Below are 16,336 nucleotides of genomic sequence, written 5' to 3'. Positions count from 1 at the left end.
CCTGTTCTTGCCACCAAAGTGGATAAGCATCCATTTATCCACATTAAAGTGCATCTGCCATGCATCTGACCACTCACCTAACTTGTCCAGGTCACCCGGTAATCTCCTAACATCCTCATCACATTTCACCCTGCCACCCAGCTCAGTATCATCAGCAAATTTGCTAATGTTATTGCTAATAGCATCTTCTATATCATGAACATATATTGTAAAAAGCTGCGGTCCCAGTACTGATCCCTGCGGTACCCCACTGGTCACTGCCTGCCATTCCGAAATGGAGGCGTGGAGGAGTGTGGAAGGATGAGAGAATGCAGGCTGCAGCCCTATGAAGCAGGGGGAGGTCTTGCAGTTGGCCTGTGTGGGGATGTGGGAGACGACAGGAGCCTGGTGGGCAAGGGCTAGCTGGAGGGAGGGAGGGAGGGAAGCACGCACGGAGGAGGAAGAGCAAAGAGAAAAGAGAGAAAAAAAAAACAAAGGGGATCAAGAGAAAGAGCAGCAAAGAAAATGTGGCTGGCCAGCACGCCTTGAAGTGGGGAGAAAAGGCAGGGGCCAGCGCCTACGGCCATACTAGTCTGAAAATGCCCGATCTCGTCTGATCTCGGAAGCTAAGCAGACTCAGGCCTGGTTAGTACTTGGATGGGAGACCGCCTGGGAATACCAGGTGCAGTAGGCCTTTTCCGCCAGCAGGGGCTGCTCAAGTCACCCCTCTGCACTCGTGTTGGGCCACGCACGCAATGCAGCGACAGGTTATTTTTGCTGCCGCTGTGCCTGGCATCAGTCTCCTGCAGGCAGGAGACAGGGAGTGGAGGAGAGCGGAGCGCTGCCAAAATCAGCAAGAAAGAGGGAAAGAAAGGGATTGGGGCTGCACGCTGTCTGCGGCTGGCAGTCAGGAAAGGAGGACAATAGAGAATAGGTGCAGGAGTTGGCCATTCTGCCCTTGGAGCCTGCACCACCATTCAATATGATCATGGCTGATCATCCTTAATCGGTATCCTGTTCCTGCCTTATCTCCATAAGCCTTGATTCCACTATCCTTGAGAGCTCTGTGCAACTCTTTCTTCAATGAATCCAGAGACTGGGCCTCCACTGCCCTCTGGGGCAGAGCATTCCACACAGCCACCACTCTCTGGGTGAAGACGTTTCTCCTCATCTCTGTCCTAAACGGTCTACCCCGTATTTTTAAGCTGTGTCCTCTGTTTCGGCACTCACGTTTCCTGCCGCCAGAGTGTCCAATCCTTTGATAATCTTATATGTCTCAACCAGATCCCCTCTCAGTCTGCTAAACTCAAGGGTACACAAGCCCAGTCGCTCCAGTCTTTCAGTGTAAGGTAATCCCGCCATTCCTACGCTGCACTCCCTCAATAGCCAGAATGTCTCTCCTCAAATTTGGAGACCAGAACTGCACACAGTACTCCAGGTGTGGTCTCACCAGGGCCCTGTACACCTGCAGAAGAACCTCTTTGCTTCTGTACTCAATCCCTCTTGTTATGAAGGCCAGCATGCTATTAGCCTTCTTCACTACCTGCTGTACCTGCATGCTTACCTTCATTGAGTGGTGTACAAGAACCCCCAGATCTCTCTGTACTGTCCCTTGACCGAAATTGATTCCATTTAGGTAGTAATCTGCCTTCCTGTTCTTGCCACCAAAGTGGATAAGCATCCATTTATCCACATTAAAGTGCATCTGCCATGCATCTGACCACTCACCTAACTTGTCCAGGTCACCCGGTAATCTCCTAACATCCTCATCACATTTCACCCTGCCACCCAGCTCAGTATCATCAGCAAATTTGCTAATGTTATTGCTAATAGCATCTTCTATATCATGAACATATATTGTAAAAAGCTGCGGTCCCAGTACTGATCCCTGCGGTACCCCACTGGTCACTGCCTGCCATTCCGAAATGGAGGCGTGGAGGAGTGTGGAAGGATGAGAGAATGCAGGCTGCAGCCCTATGAAGCAGGGGGAGGTCTTGCAGTTGGCCTGTGTGGGGATGTGGGAGACGACAGGAGCCTGGTGGGCAAGGGCTAGCTGGAGGGAGGGAGGGAGGGAAGCACGCACGGAGGAGGAAGAGCAAAGAGAAAAGAGAGAAAAAAAAAACAAAGGGGATCAAGAGAAAGAGCAGCAAAGAAAATGTGGCTGGCCAGCACGCCTTGAAGTGGGGAGAAAAGGCAGGGGCCAGCGGCTACGGCCATACTAGTCTGAAAACGCCCGATCTCGTCTGATCTCGGAAGCTAAGCAGACTCAGGCCTGGTTAGTACTTGGGTGGGAGACCGCCTGGGAATACCAGGTGCAGTAGGCTTTTTCCGCCAGCAGGGGCTGCTCAAGTCACCCCTCTGCACTCGTGTTGGGCCACGCACGCAATGCAGCGACAGGTTATTTTTGCTGCCGCTGTGCCTGGCATCAGTCTCCTGCAGGCAGGAGACAGGGAGGGGAGGAGAGCGGAGCGCTGCCAAAATCAGCAAGAAAGAGGGAAAGAAAGGGATTGGGGCTGCACGCTGTCTGCGGCTGGCAGTCAGGAAAGGAGGACAATAGAGAATAGGTGCAGGAGTTGGCCATTCTGCCCTTGGAGCCTGCACCACCATCCAATATGATCATGGCTGATCATCCTTAATCGGTATCCTGTTCCTGCCTTATCTCCATAAGCCTTGATTCCACTATCCTTGAGAGCTCTGTGCAACTCTTTCTTCAATGAATCCAGAGACTGGGCCTCCACTGCCCTCTGGGGCAGAGCATTCCACACAGCCACCACTCTCTGGGTGAAGACGTTTCTCCTCATCTCTGTCCTAAACGGTCTACCCCGTATTTTTAAGCTGTGTCCTCTGTTTCGGCACTCACGTTTCCTGCCGCCAGAGTGTCCAATCCTTTGATAATCTTATATGTCTCAACCAGATCCCCTCTCAGTCTGCTAAACTCAAGGGTACACAAGCCCAGTCGCTCCAGTCTTTCAGTGTAAGGTAATCCCGCCATTCCTACGCTGCACTCCCTCAATAGCCAGAATGTCTCTCCTCAAATTTGGAGACCAGAACTGCACACAGTACTCCAGGTGTGGTCTCACCAGGGCCCTGTACACCTGCAGAAGAACCTCTTTGCTTCTGTACTCAATCCCTCTTGTTATGAAGGCCAGCATGCTATTAGCCTTCTTCACTACCTGCTGTACCTGCATGCTTACCTTCATTGAGTGGTGTACAAGAACCCCCAGATCTCTCTGTACTGTCCCTTGACCGAAATTGATTCCATTTAGGTAGTAATCTGCCTTCCTGTTCTTGCCACCAAAGTGGATAAGCATCCATTTATCCACATTAAAGTGCATCTGCCATGCATCTGACCACTCACCTAACTTGTCCAGGTCACCCGGTAATCTCCTAACATCCTCATCACATTTCACCCTGCCACCCAGCTCAGTATCATCAGCAAATTTGCTAATGTTATTGCTAATAGCATCTTCTATATCATGAACATATATTGTAAAAAGCTGCGGTCCCAGTACTGATCCCTGCGGTACCCCACTGGTCACTGCCTGCCATTCCGAAATGGAGGCGTGGAGGAGTGTGGAAGGATGAGAGAATGCAGGCTGCAGCCCTATGAAGCAGGGGGAGGTCTTGCAGTTGGCCTGTGTGGGGATGTGGGAGACGACAGGAGCCTGGTGGGCAAGGGCTAGCTGGTCGGAGGGAGGGAGGGAGGGAGGGAGGGAAGCACGCACGGAGGAGGAAGAGCAAAGAGAAAAGAGAGAAAAAAAAAACAAAGGGGATCAAGAGAAAGAGCAGCAAAGAAAATGTGGCTGGCCAGCACGCCTTGAAGTGGGGAGAAAAGGCAGGGGCCAGCGCCTACGGCCATACTAGTCTGATAACGCCTGATCTCATCTGATCTCGGGAGCTAAGCAGACTCAGGCCTGGTTAGTACTTGGATGGGAGACCGCCTGGGAATACCAGGTGCAGTAGGCTTTTTCCGCCAGCAGGGGCTGCTCAAGTCACCCCTCTGCACTCGTGTTGGGCCACGCACGCAATGCAGCGACAGGTTATTTTTGCTGCCGCTGTGCCTGGCATCAGTCTCCTGCAGGCAGGAGACAGGGAGGGGAGGAGAGCGGAGCGCTGCCAAAATCAGCAAGAAAGAGGGAAAGAAAGGGATTGGGGCTGCACGCTGTCTGCGGCTGGCAGTCAGGAAAGGAGGACAATAGAGAATAGGTGCAGGAGTTGGCCATTCTGCCCTTGGAGCCTGCACCACCATTCAATATGATCATGGCTGATCATCCTTAATCGGTATCCTGTTCCTGCCTTATCTCCATAAGCCTTGATTCCACTATCCTTGAGAGCTCTGTGCAACTCTTTCTTCAATGAATCCAGAGACTGGGCCTCCACTGCCCTCTGGGGCAGAGCATTCCACACAGCCACCACTCTCTGGGTGAAGACGTTTCTCCTCATCTCTGTCCTAAACGGTCTACCCCGTATTTTTAAGCTGTGTCCTCTGTTTCGGCACTCACGTTTCCTGCCGCCAGAGTGTCCAATCCTTTGATAATCTTATATGTCTCAACCAGATCCCCTCTCAGTCTGCTAAACTCAAGGGTACACAAGCCCAGTCGCTCCAGTCTTTCAGTGTAAGGTAATCCCGCCATTCCTACGCTGCACTCCCTCAATAGCCAGAATGTCTCTCCTCAAATTTGGAGACCAGAACTGCACACAGTACTCCAGGTGTGGTCTCACCAGGGCCCTGTACACCTGCAGAAGAACCTCTTTGCTTCTGTACTCAATCCCTCTTGTTATGAAGGCCAGCATGCTATTAGCCTTCTTCACTACCTGCTGTACCTGCATGCTTACCTTCATTGAGTGGTGTACAAGAACCCCCAGATCTCTCTGTACTGTCCCTTGACCGAAATTGATTCCATTTAGGTAGTAATCTGCCTTCCTGTTCTTGCCACCAAAGTGGATAAGCATCCATTTATCCACATTAAAGTGCATCTGCCATGCATCTGACCACTCACCTAACTTGTCCAGGTCACCCGGTAATCTCCTAACATCCTCATCACATTTCACCCTGCCACCCAGCTCAGTATCATCAGCAAATTTGCTAATGTTATTGCTAATAGCATCTTCTATATCATGAACATATATTGTAAAAAGCTGCGGTCCCAGTACTGATCCCTGCGGTACCCCACTGGTCACTGCCTGCCATTCCGAAATGGAGGCGTGGAGGAGTGTGGAAGGATGAGAGAATGCAGGCTGCAGCCCTATGAAGCAGGGGGAGGTCTTGCAGTTGGCCTGTGTGGGGATGTGGGAGACGACAGGAGCCTGGTGGGCAAGGGCTAGCTGGTCGGAGGGAGGGAGGGAAGCACGCACGGAGGAGGAAGAGCAAAGAGAAAAGAGAGAAAAAAAAAACAAAGGGGATCAAGAGAAAGAGCAGCAAAGAAAATGTGGCTGGCCAGCACGCCTTGAAGTGGGGAGAAAAGGCAGGGGCCAGCGCCTACGGCCATACTAGTCTGAAAACGCCCGATCTCGTCTGATCTCAGAAGCTAAGCAGACTCAGGCCTGGTTAGTACTTGGATGGGAGACCGCCTGGGAATACCAGGTGCAGTAGGCTTTTTCCGCCAGCAGGGGCTGCTCAAGTCACCCCTCTGCACTCGTGTTGGGCCACGCACGCAATGCAGCGACAGGTTATTTTTGCTGCCGCTGTGCCTGGCATCAGTCTCCTGCAGGCAGGAGACAGGGAGGGGAGGAGAGCGGAGCGCTGCCAAAATCAGCAAGAAAGAGGGAAAGAAAGGGATTGGGGCTGCACGCTGTCTGCGGCTGGCAGTCAGGAAAGGAGGACAATAGAGAATAGGTGCAGGAGTTGGCCATTCTGCCCTTGGAGCCTGCACCACCATCCAATATGATCATGGCTGATCATCCTTAATCGGTATCCTGTTCCTGCCTTATCTCCATAAGCCTTGATTCCACTATCCTTGAGAGCTCTGTGCAACTCTTTCTTCAATGAATCCAGAGACTGGGCCTCCACTGCCCTCTGGGGCAGAGCATTCCACACAGCCACCACTCTCTGGGTGAAGACGTTTCTCCTCATCTCTGTCCTAAACGGTCTACCCCGTATTTTTAAGCTGTGTCCTCTGTTTCGGCACTCACGTTTCCTGCCGCCAGAGTGTCCAATCCTTTGATAATCTTATATGTCTCAACCAGATCCCCTCTCAGTCTGCTAAACTCAAGGGTACACAAGCCCAGTCGCTCCAGTCTTTCAGTGTAAGGTAATCCCGCCATTCCTACGCTGCACTCCCTCAATAGCCAGAATGTCTCTCCTCAAATTTGGAGACCAGAACTGCACACAGTACTCCAGGTGTGGTCTCACCAGGGCCCTGTACACCTGCAGAAGAACCTCTTTGCTTCTGTACTCAATCCCTCTTGTTATGAAGGCCAGCATGCTATTAGCCTTCTTCACTACCTGCTGTACCTGCATGCTTACCTTCATTGAGTGGTGTACAAGAACCCCCAGATCTCTCTGTACTGTCCCTTGACCGAAATTGATTCCATTTAGGTAGTAATCTGCCTTCCTGTTCTTGCCACCAAAGTGGATAAGCATCCATTTATCCACATTAAAGTGCATCTGCCATGCATCTGACCACTCACCTAACTTGTCCAGGTCACCCGGTAATCTCCTAACATCCTCATCACATTTCACCCTGCCACCCAGCTCAGTATCATCAGCAAATTTGCTAATGTTATTGCTAATAGCATCTTCTATATCATGAACATATATTGTAAAAAGCTGCGGTCCCAGTACTGATCCCTGCGGTACCCCACTGGTCACTGCCTGCCATTCCGAAATGGAGGCGTGGAGGAGTGTGGAAGGATGAGAGAATGCAGGCTGCAGCCCTATGAAGCAGGGGGAGGTCTTGCAGTTGGCCTGTGTGGGGATGTGGGAGACGACAGGAGCCTGGTGGGCAAGGGCTAGCTGGTCGGAGGGAGGGAGGGAGGGAGGGAGGGAAGCACGCACGGAGGAGGAAGAGCAAAGAGAAAAGAGAGAAAAAAAAAACAAAGGGGATCAAGAGAAAGAGCAGCAAAGAAAATGTGGCTGGCCAGCACGCCTTGAAGTGGGGAGAAAAGGCAGGGGCCAGCGCCTACGGCCATACTAGTCTGAAAACGCCTGATCTCATCTGATCTCGGGAGCTAAGCAGACTCAGGCCTGGTTAGTACTTGGATGGGAGACCGCCTGGGAATACCAGGTGCAGTAGGCTTTTTCCGCCAGCAGGGGCTGCTCAAGTCACCCCTCTGCACTCGTGTTGGGCCACGCACGCAATGCAGCGACAGGTTATTTTTGCTGCCGCTGTGCCTGGCATCAGTCTCCTGCAGGCAGGAGACAGGGAGGGGAGGAGAGCGGAGCGCTGCCAAAATCAGCAAGAAAGAGGGAAAGAAAGGGATTGGGGCTGCACGCTGTCTGCGGCTGGCAGTCAGGAAAGGAGGACAATAGAGAATAGGTGCAGGAGTTGGCCATTCTGCCCTTGGAGCCTGCACCACCATTCAATATGATCATGGCTGATCATCCTTAATCGGTATCCTGTTCCTGCCTTATCTCCATAAGCCTTGATTCCACTATCCTTGAGAGCTCTGTGCAACTCTTTCTTCAATGAATCCAGAGACTGGGCCTCCACTGCCCTCTGGGGCAGAGCATTCCACACAGCCACCACTCTCTGGGTGAAGACGTTTCTCCTCATCTCTGTCCTAAACGGTCTACCCCGTATTTTTAAGCTGTGTCCTCTGTTTCGGCACTCACGTTTCCTGCCGCCAGAGTGTCCAATCCTTTGATAATCTTATATGTCTCAACCAGATCCCCTCTCAGTCTGCTAAACTCAAGGGTACACAAGCCCAGTCGCTCCAGTCTTTCAGTGTAAGGTAATCCCGCCATTCCTACGCTGCACTCCCTCAATAGCCAGAATGTCTCTCCTCAAATTTGGAGACCAGAACTGCACACAGTACTCCAGGTGTGGTCTCACCAGGGCCCTGTACACCTGCAGAAGAACCTCTTTGCTTCTGTACTCAATCCCTCTTGTTATGAAGGCCAGCATGCTATTAGCCTTCTTCACTACCTGCTGTACCTGCATGCTTACCTTCATTGAGTGGTGTACAAGAACCCCCAGATCTCTCTGTACTGTCCCTTGACCGAAATTGATTCCATTTAGGTAGTAATCTGCCTTCCTGTTCTTGCCACCAAAGTGGATAAGCATCCATTTATCCACATTAAAGTGCATCTGCCATGCATCTGACCACTCACCTAACTTGTCCAGGTCACCCGGTAATCTCCTAACATCCTCATCACATTTCACCCTGCCACCCAGCTCAGTATCATCAGCAAATTTGCTAATGTTATTGCTAATAGCATCTTCTATATCATGAACATATATTGTAAAAAGCTGCGGTCCCAGTACTGATCCCTGCGGTACCCCACTGGTCACTGCCTGCCATTCCGAAATGGAGGCGTGGAGGAGTGTGGAAGGATGAGAGAATGCAGGCTGCAGCCCTATGAAGCAGGGGGAGGTCTTGCAGTTGGCCTGTGTGGGGATGTGGGAGACGACAGGAGCCTGGTGGGCAAGGGCTAGCTGGTCGGAGGGAGGGAGGGAAGCACGCACGGAGGAGGAAGAGCAAAGAGAAAAGAGAGAAAAAAAAAACAAAGGGGATCAAGAGAAAGAGCAGCAAAGAAAATGTGGCTGGCCAGCACGCCTTGAAGTGGGGAGAAAAGGCAGGGGCCAGCGCCTACGGCCATACTAGTCTGAAAACGCCCGATCTCATCTGATCTCAGAAGCTAAGCAGACTCAGGCCTGGTTAGTACTTGGATGGGAGACCGCCTGGGAATACCAGGTGCAGTAGGCTTTTTCCGCCAGCAGGGGCTGCTCAAGTCACCCCTCTGCACTCGTGTTGGGCCACGCACGCAATGCAGCGACAGGTTATTTTTGCTGCCGCTGTGCCTGGCATCAGTCTCCTGCAGGCAGGAGACAGGGAGGGGAGGAGAGCGGAGCGCTGCCAAAATCAGCAAGAAAGAGGGAAAGAAAGGGATTGGGGCTGCACGCTGTCTGCGGCTGGCAGTCAGGAAAGGAGGACAATAGAGAATAGGTGCAGGAGTTGGCCATTCTGCCCTTGGAGCCTGCACCACCATCCAATATGATCATGGCTGATCATCCTTAATCGGTATCCTGTTCCTGCCTTATCTCCATAAGCCTTGATTCCACTATCCTTGAGAGCTCTGTGCAACTCTTTCTTCAATGAATCCAGAGACTGGGCCTCCACTGCCCTCTGGGGCAGAGCATTCCACACAGCCACCACTCTCTGGGTGAAGACGTTTCTCCTCATCTCTGTCCTAAACGGTCTACCCCGTATTTTTAAGCTGTGTCCTCTGTTTCGGCACTCACGTTTCCTGCCGCCAGAGTGTCCAATCCTTTGATAATCTTATATGTCTCAACCAGATCCCCTCTCAGTCTGCTAAACTCAAGGGTACACAAGCCCAGTCGCTCCAGTCTTTCAGTGTAAGGTAATCCCGCCATTCCTACGCTGCACTCCCTCAATAGCCAGAATGTCTCTCCTCAAATTTGGAGACCAGAACTGCACACAGTACTCCAGGTGTGGTCTCACCAGGGCCCTGTACACCTGCAGAAGAACCTCTTTGCTTCTGTACTCAATCCCTCTTGTTATGAAGGCCAGCATGCTATTAGCCTTCTTCACTACCTGCTGTACCTGCATGCTTACCTTCATTGAGTGGTGTACAAGAACCCCCAGATCTCTCTGTACTGTCCCTTGACCGAAATTGATTCCATTTAGGTAGTAATCTGCCTTCCTGTTCTTGCCACCAAAGTGGATAAGCATCCATTTATCCACATTAAAGTGCATCTGCCATGCATCTGACCACTCACCTAACTTGTCCAGGTCACCCGGTAATCTCCTAACATCCTCATCACATTTCACCCTGCCACCCAGCTCAGTATCATCAGCAAATTTGCTAATGTTATTGCTAATAGCATCTTCTATATCATGAACATATATTGTAAAAAGCTGCGGTCCCAGTACTGATCCCTGCGGTACCCCACTGGTCACTGCCTGCCATTCCGAAATGGAGGCGTGGAGGAGTGTGGAAGGATGAGAGAATGCAGGCTGCAGCCCTATGAAGCAGGGGGAGGTCTTGCAGTTGGCCTGTGTGGGGATGTGGGAGACGACAGGAGCCTGGTGGGCAAGGGCTAGCTGGTCGGAGGGAGGGAGGGAGGGAGGGAAGCACGCACGGAGGAGGAAGAGCAAAGAGAAAAGAGAGAAAAAAAAAACAAAGGGGATCAAGAGAAAGAGCAGCAAAGAAAATGTGGCTGGCCAGCACGCCTTGAAGTGGGGAGAAAAGGCAGGGGCCAGCGGCTATGGCCATACTAGTCTGAAAACGCCTGATCTCATCTGATCTCGGGAGCTAAGCAGACTCAGGCCTGGTTAGTACTTGGATGGGAGACCGCCTGGGAATACCAGGTGCAGTAGGCTTTTTCCGCCAGCAGGGGCTGCTCAAGTCACCCCTCTGCACTCGTGTTGGGCCACGCACGCAATGCAGCGACAGGTTATTTTTGCTGCCGCTGTGCCTGGCATCAGTCTCCTGCAGGCAGGAGACAGGGAGGGGAGGAGAGCGGAGCGCTGCCAAAATCAGCAAGAAAGAGGGAAAGAAAGGGATTGGGGCTGCACGCTGTCTGCGGCTGGCAGTCAGGAAAGGAGGACAATAGAGAATAGGTGCAGGAGTTGGCCATTCTGCCCTTGGAGCCTGCACCACCATTCAATATGATCATGGCTGATCATCCTTAATCGGTATCCTGTTCCTGCCTTATCTCCATAAGCCTTGATTCCACTATCCTTGAGAGCTCTGTGCAACTCTTTCTTCAATGAATCCAGAGACTGGGCCTCCACTGCCCTCTGGGGCAGAGCATTCCACACAGCCACCACTCTCTGGGTGAAGACGTTTCTCCTCATCTCTGTCCTAAACGGTCTACCCCGTATTTTTAAGCTGTGTCCTCTGTTTCGGCACTCACGTTTCCTGCCGCCAGAGTGTCCAATCCTTTGATAATCTTATATGTCTCAACCAGATCCCCTCTCAGTCTGCTAAACTCAAGGGTACACAAGCCCAGTCGCTCCAGTCTTTCAGTGTAAGGTAATCCCGCCATTCCTACGCTGCACTCCCTCAATAGCCAGAATGTCTCTCCTCAAATTTGGAGACCAGAACTGCACACAGTACTCCAGGTGTGGTCTCACCAGGGCCCTGTACACCTGCAGAAGAACCTCTTTGCTTCTGTACTCAATCCCTCTTGTTATGAAGGCCAGCATGCTATTAGCCTTCTTCACTACCTGCTGTACCTGCATGCTTACCTTCATTGAGTGGTGTACAAGAACCCCCAGATCTCTCTGTACTGTCCCTTGACCGAAATTGATTCCATTTAGGTAGTAATCTGCCTTCCTGTTCTTGCCACCAAAGTGGATAAGCATCCATTTATCCACATTAAAGTGCATCTGCCATGCATCTGACCACTCACCTAACTTGTCCAGGTCACCCGGTAATCTCCTAACATCCTCATCACATTTCACCCTGCCACCCAGCTCAGTATCATCAGCAAATTTGCTAATGTTATTGCTAATAGCATCTTCTATATCATGAACATATATTGTAAAAAGCTGCGGTCCCAGTACTGATCCCTGCGGTACCCCACTGGTCACTGCCTGCCATTCCGAAATGGAGGCGTGGAGGAGTGTGGAAGGATGAGAGAATGCAGGCTGCAGCCCTATGAAGCAGGGGGAGGTCTTGCAGTTGGCCTGTGTGGGGATGTGGGAGACGACAGGAGCCTGGTGGGCAAGGGCTAGCTGGTCGGAGGGAGGGAGGGAGGGAGGGAGGGAAGCACGCACGGAGGAGGAAGAGCAAAGAGAAAAGAGAGAAAAAAAAAACAAAGGGGATCAAGAGAAAGAGCAGCAAAGAAAATGTGGCTGGCCAGCACGCCTTGAAGTGGGGAGAAAAGGCAGGGGCCAGCGGCTACGGCCATACTAGTCTGAAAACGCCTGATCTCATCTGATCTCGGGAGCTAAGCAGACTCAGGCCTGGTTAGTACTTGGATGGGAGACCGCCTGGGAATACCAGGTGCAGTAGGCTTTTTCCGCCAGCAGGGGCTGCTCAAGTCACCCCTCTGCACTCGTGTTGGGCCACGCACGCAATGCAGCGACAGGTTATTTTTGCTGCCGCTGTGCCTGGCATCAGTCTCCTGCAGGCAGGAGACAGGGAGGGGAGGAGAGCGGAGCGCTGCCAAAATCAGCAAGAAAGAGGGAAAGAAAGGGATTGGGGCTGCACGCTGTCTGCGGCTGGCAGTCAGGAAAGGAGGACAATAGAGAATAGGTGCAGGAGTTGGCCATTCTGCCCTTGGAGCCTGCACCACCATTCAATATGATCATGGCTGATCATCCTTAATCGGTATCCTGTTCCTGCCTTATCTCCATAAGCCTTGATTCCACTATCCTTGAGAGCTCTGTGCAACTCTTTCTTCAATGAATCCAGAGACTGGGCCTCCACTGCCCTCTGGGGCAGAGCATTCCACACAGCCACCACTCTCTGGGTGAAGACGTTTCTCCTCATCTCTGTCCTAAACGGTCTACCCCGTATTTTTAAGCTGTGTCCTCTGTTTCGGCACTCACGTTTCCTGCCGCCAGAGTGTCCAATCCTTTGATAATCTTATATGTCTCAACCAGATCCCCTCTCAGTCTGCTAAACTCAAGGGTACACAAGCCCAGTCGCTCCAGTCTTTCAGTGTAAGGTAATCCCGCCATTCCTACGCTGCACTCCCTCAATAGCCAGAATGTCTCTCCTCAAATTTGGAGACCAGAACTGCACACAGTACTCCAGGTGTGGTCTCACCAGGGCCCTGTACACCTGCAGAAGAACCTCTTTGCTTCTGTACTCAATCCCTCTTGTTATGAAGGCCAGCATGCTATTAGCCTTCTTCACTACCTGCTGTACCTGCATGCTTACCTTCATTGAGTGGTGTACAAGAACCCCCAGATCTCTCTGTACTGTCCCTTGACCGAAATTGATTCCATTTAGGTAGTAATCTGCCTTCCTGTTCTTGCCACCAAAGTGGATAAGCATCCATTTATCCACATTAAAGTGCATCTGCCATGCATCTGACCACTCACCTAACTTGTCCAGGTCACCCGGTAATCTCCTAACATCCTCATCACATTTCACCCTGCCACCCAGCTCAGTATCATCAGCAAATTTGCTAATGTTATTGCTAATAGCATCTTCTATATCATGAACATATATTGTAAAAAGCTGCGGTCCCAGTACTGATCCCTGCGGTACCCCACTGGTCACTGCCTGCCATTCCGAAATGGAGGCGTGGAGGAGTGTGGAAGGATGAGAGAATGCAGGCTGCAGCCCTATGAAGCAGGGGGAGGTCTTGCAGTTGGCCTGTGTGGGGATGTGGGAGACGACAGGAGCCTGGTGGGCAAGGGCTAGCTGGAGGGAGGGAGGGAGGGAAGCACGCACGGAGGAGGAAGAGCAAAGAGAAAAGAGAGAAAAAAAAAACAAAGGGGATCAAGAGAAAGAGCAGCAAAGAAAATGTGGCTGGCCAGCACGCCTTGAAGTGGGGAGAAAAGGCAGGGGCCAGCGGCTACGGCCATACTAGTCTGAAAACGCCCGATCTCGTCTGATCTCGGAAGCTAAGCAGACTCAGGCCTGGTTAGTACTTGGATGGGAGACCGCCTGGGAATACCAGGTGCAGTAGGCTTTTTCCGCCAGCAGGGGCTGCTCAAGTCACCCCTCTGCACTCGTGTTGGGCCACGCACGCAATGCAGCGACAGGTTATTTTTGCTGCCGCTGTGCCTGGCATCAGTCTCCTGCAGGCAGGAGACAGGGAGGGGAGGAGAGCGGAGCGCTGCCAAAATCAGCAAGAAAGAGGGAAAGAAAGGGATTGGGGCTGCACGCTGTCTGCGGCTGGCAGTCAGGAAAGGAGGACAATAGAGAATAGGTGCAGGAGTTGGCCATTCTGCCCTTGGAGCCTGCACCACCATCCAATATGATCATGGCTGATCATCCTTAATCGGTATCCTGTTCCTGCCTTATCTCCATAAGCCTTGATTCCACTATCCTTGAGAGCTCTGTGCAACTCTTTCTTCAATGAATCCAGAGACTGGGCCTCCACTGCCCTCTGGGGCAGAGCATTCCACACAGCCACCACTCTCTGGGTGAAGACGTTTCTCCTCATCTCTGTCCTAAACGGTCTACCCCGTATTTTTAAGCTGTGTCCTCTGTTTCGGCACTCACGTTTCCTGCCGCCAGAGTGTCCAATCCTTTGATAATCTTATATGTCTCAACCAGATCCCCTCTCAGTCTGCTAAACTCAAGGGTACACAAGCCCAGTCGCTCCAGTCTTTCAGTGTAAGGTAATCCCGCCATTCCTACGCTGCACTCCCTCAATAGCCAGAATGTCTCTCCTCAAATTTGGAGACCAGAACTGCACACAGTACTCCAGGTGTGGTCTCACCAGGGCCCTGTACACCTGCAGAAGAACCTCTTTGCTTCTGTACTCAATCCCTCTTGTTATGAAGGCCAGCATGCTATTAGCCTTCTTCACTACCTGCTGTACCTGCATGCTTACCTTCATTGAGTGGTGTACAAGAACCCCCAGATCTCTCTGTACTGTCCCTTGACCGAAATTGATTCCATTTAGGTAGTAATCTGCCTTCCTGTTCTTGCCACCAAAGTGGATAAGCATCCATTTATCCACATTAAAGTGCATCTGCCATGCATCTGACCACTCACCTAACTTGTCCAGGTCACCCGGTAATCTCCTAACATCCTCATCACATTTCACCCTGCCACCCAGCTCAGTATCATCAGCAAATTTGCTAATGTTATTGCTAATAGCATCTTCTATATCATGAACATATATTGTAAAAAGCTGCGGTCCCAGTACTGATCCCTGCGGTACCCCACTGGTCACTGCCTGCCATTCCGAAATGGAGGCGTGGAGGAGTGTGGAAGGATGAGAGAATGCAGGCTGCAGCCCTATGAAGCAGGGGGAGGTCTTGCAGTTGGCCTGTGTGGGGATGTGGGAGACGACAGGAGCCTGGTGGGCAAGGGCTAGCTGGTCGGAGGGAGGGAGGGAGGGAGGGAAGCACGCACGGAGGAGGAAGAGCAAAGAGAAAAGAGAGAAAAAAAAAACAAAGGGGATCAAGAGAAAGAGCAGCAAAGAAAATGTGGCTGGCCAGCACGCCTTGAAGTGGGGAGAAAAGGCAGGGGCCAGCGGCTACGGCCATACTAGTCTGAAAACGCCTGATCTCATCTGATCTCGGGAGCTAAGCAGACTCAGGCCTGGTTAGTACTTGGATGGGAGACCGCCTGGGAATACCAGGTGCAGTAGGCTTTTTCCGCCAGCAGGGGCTGCTCAAGTCACCCCTCTGCACTCGTGTTGGGCCACGCACGCAATGCAGCGACAGGTTATTTTTGCTGCCGCTGTGCCTGGCATCAGTCTCCTGCAGGCAGGAGACAGGGAGGGGAGGAGAGCGGAGCGCTGCCAAAATCAGCAAGAAAGAGGGAAAGAAAGGGATTGGGGCTGCACGCTGTCTGCGGCTGGCAGTCAGGAAAGGAGGACAATAGAGAATAGGTGCAGGAGTTGGCCATTCTGCCCTTGGAGCCTGCACCACCATTCAATATGATCATGGCTGATCATCCTTAATCGGTATCCTGTTCCTGCCTTATCTCCATAAGCCTTGATTCCACTATCCTTGAGAGCTCTGTGCAACTCTTTCTTCAATGAATCCAGAGACTGGGCCTCCACTGCCCTCTGGGGCAGAGCATTCCACACAGCCACCACTCTCTGGGTGAAGACGTTTCTCCTCATCTCTGTCCTAAACGGTCTACCCCGTATTTTTAAGCTGTGTCCTCTGTTTCGGCACTCACGTTTCCTGCCGCCAGAGTGTCCAATCCTTTGATAATCTTATATGTCTCAACCAGATCCCCTCTCAGTCTGCTAAACTCAAGGGTACACAAGCCCAGTCGCTCCAGTCTTTCAGTGTAAGGTAATCCCGCCATTCCTACGCTGCACTCCCTCAATAGCCAGAATGTCTCTCCTCAAATTTGGAGACCAGAACTGCACACAGTACTCCAGGTGTGGTCTCACCAGGGCCCTGTACACCTGCAGAAGAACCTCTTTGCTTCTGTACTCAATCCCTCTTGTTATGAAGGCCAGCATGCTATTAGCCTTCTTCACTACCTGCTGTACCTGCATGCTTACCTTCATTGAGTGGTGTACAAGAACCCCCAGATCTCTCTGTACTGTCCCTTGACCGAAATTGATTCCATTTA

General features: G+C 51.8%; 10 non-coding genes across 10 annotated transcripts; all 10 read left to right on the top strand.

Annotated features, from left to right (window-relative positions):
* Positions 1 to 554: 554 nt before the first annotated feature.
* LOC140475770 (5S ribosomal RNA) lies at positions 555 to 673 on the top strand. The gene has a single exon (XR_011960259.1). It is a non-coding gene; the product is annotated as a 5S ribosomal RNA (ribosomal RNA).
* A 1,511-nt stretch (positions 674 to 2,184) lies between these two features.
* Positions 2,185 to 2,303, top strand: LOC140468766 (5S ribosomal RNA). Its single transcript, XR_011955824.1, has one exon. It is a non-coding gene; the product is annotated as a 5S ribosomal RNA (ribosomal RNA).
* A 1,523-nt stretch (positions 2,304 to 3,826) lies between these two features.
* LOC140469302 (5S ribosomal RNA) lies at positions 3,827 to 3,945 on the top strand. Its single transcript, XR_011956057.1, has one exon. It is a non-coding gene; the product is annotated as a 5S ribosomal RNA (ribosomal RNA).
* A 1,511-nt stretch (positions 3,946 to 5,456) lies between these two features.
* On the top strand, positions 5,457 to 5,575 carry LOC140468935 (5S ribosomal RNA). Its single transcript, XR_011955888.1, has one exon. It is a non-coding gene; the product is annotated as a 5S ribosomal RNA (ribosomal RNA).
* Positions 5,576 to 7,098: 1,523 nt separating this feature from the next.
* On the top strand, positions 7,099 to 7,217 carry LOC140468750 (5S ribosomal RNA). Its single transcript, XR_011955819.1, has one exon. It is a non-coding gene; the product is annotated as a 5S ribosomal RNA (ribosomal RNA).
* Positions 7,218 to 8,728: 1,511 nt separating this feature from the next.
* Positions 8,729 to 8,847, top strand: LOC140468033 (5S ribosomal RNA). Its single transcript, XR_011955577.1, has one exon. It is a non-coding gene; the product is annotated as a 5S ribosomal RNA (ribosomal RNA).
* Positions 8,848 to 10,366: 1,519 nt separating this feature from the next.
* On the top strand, positions 10,367 to 10,485 carry LOC140470678 (5S ribosomal RNA). The gene has a single exon (XR_011956599.1). It is a non-coding gene; the product is annotated as a 5S ribosomal RNA (ribosomal RNA).
* A 1,523-nt stretch (positions 10,486 to 12,008) lies between these two features.
* On the top strand, positions 12,009 to 12,127 carry LOC140470220 (5S ribosomal RNA). Its single transcript, XR_011956466.1, has one exon. It is a non-coding gene; the product is annotated as a 5S ribosomal RNA (ribosomal RNA).
* Positions 12,128 to 13,638: 1,511 nt separating this feature from the next.
* On the top strand, positions 13,639 to 13,757 carry LOC140468408 (5S ribosomal RNA). Its single transcript, XR_011955642.1, has one exon. It is a non-coding gene; the product is annotated as a 5S ribosomal RNA (ribosomal RNA).
* A 1,519-nt stretch (positions 13,758 to 15,276) lies between these two features.
* Positions 15,277 to 15,395, top strand: LOC140470209 (5S ribosomal RNA). Its single transcript, XR_011956465.1, has one exon. It is a non-coding gene; the product is annotated as a 5S ribosomal RNA (ribosomal RNA).
* Positions 15,396 to 16,336: the final 941 nt, after the last annotated feature.

Source organism: Chiloscyllium punctatum, chromosome 3 (genome assembly GCF_047496795.1).
Source record: "Chiloscyllium punctatum isolate Juve2018m chromosome 3, sChiPun1.3, whole genome shotgun sequence".
NCBI classification, from domain to species: Eukaryota; Metazoa; Chordata; class Chondrichthyes; order Orectolobiformes; family Hemiscylliidae; genus Chiloscyllium; species Chiloscyllium punctatum.
The sequence above is the reverse complement of the archived record's forward strand: the minus strand, read 5'-3'. Positions and strand labels throughout refer to the sequence as shown.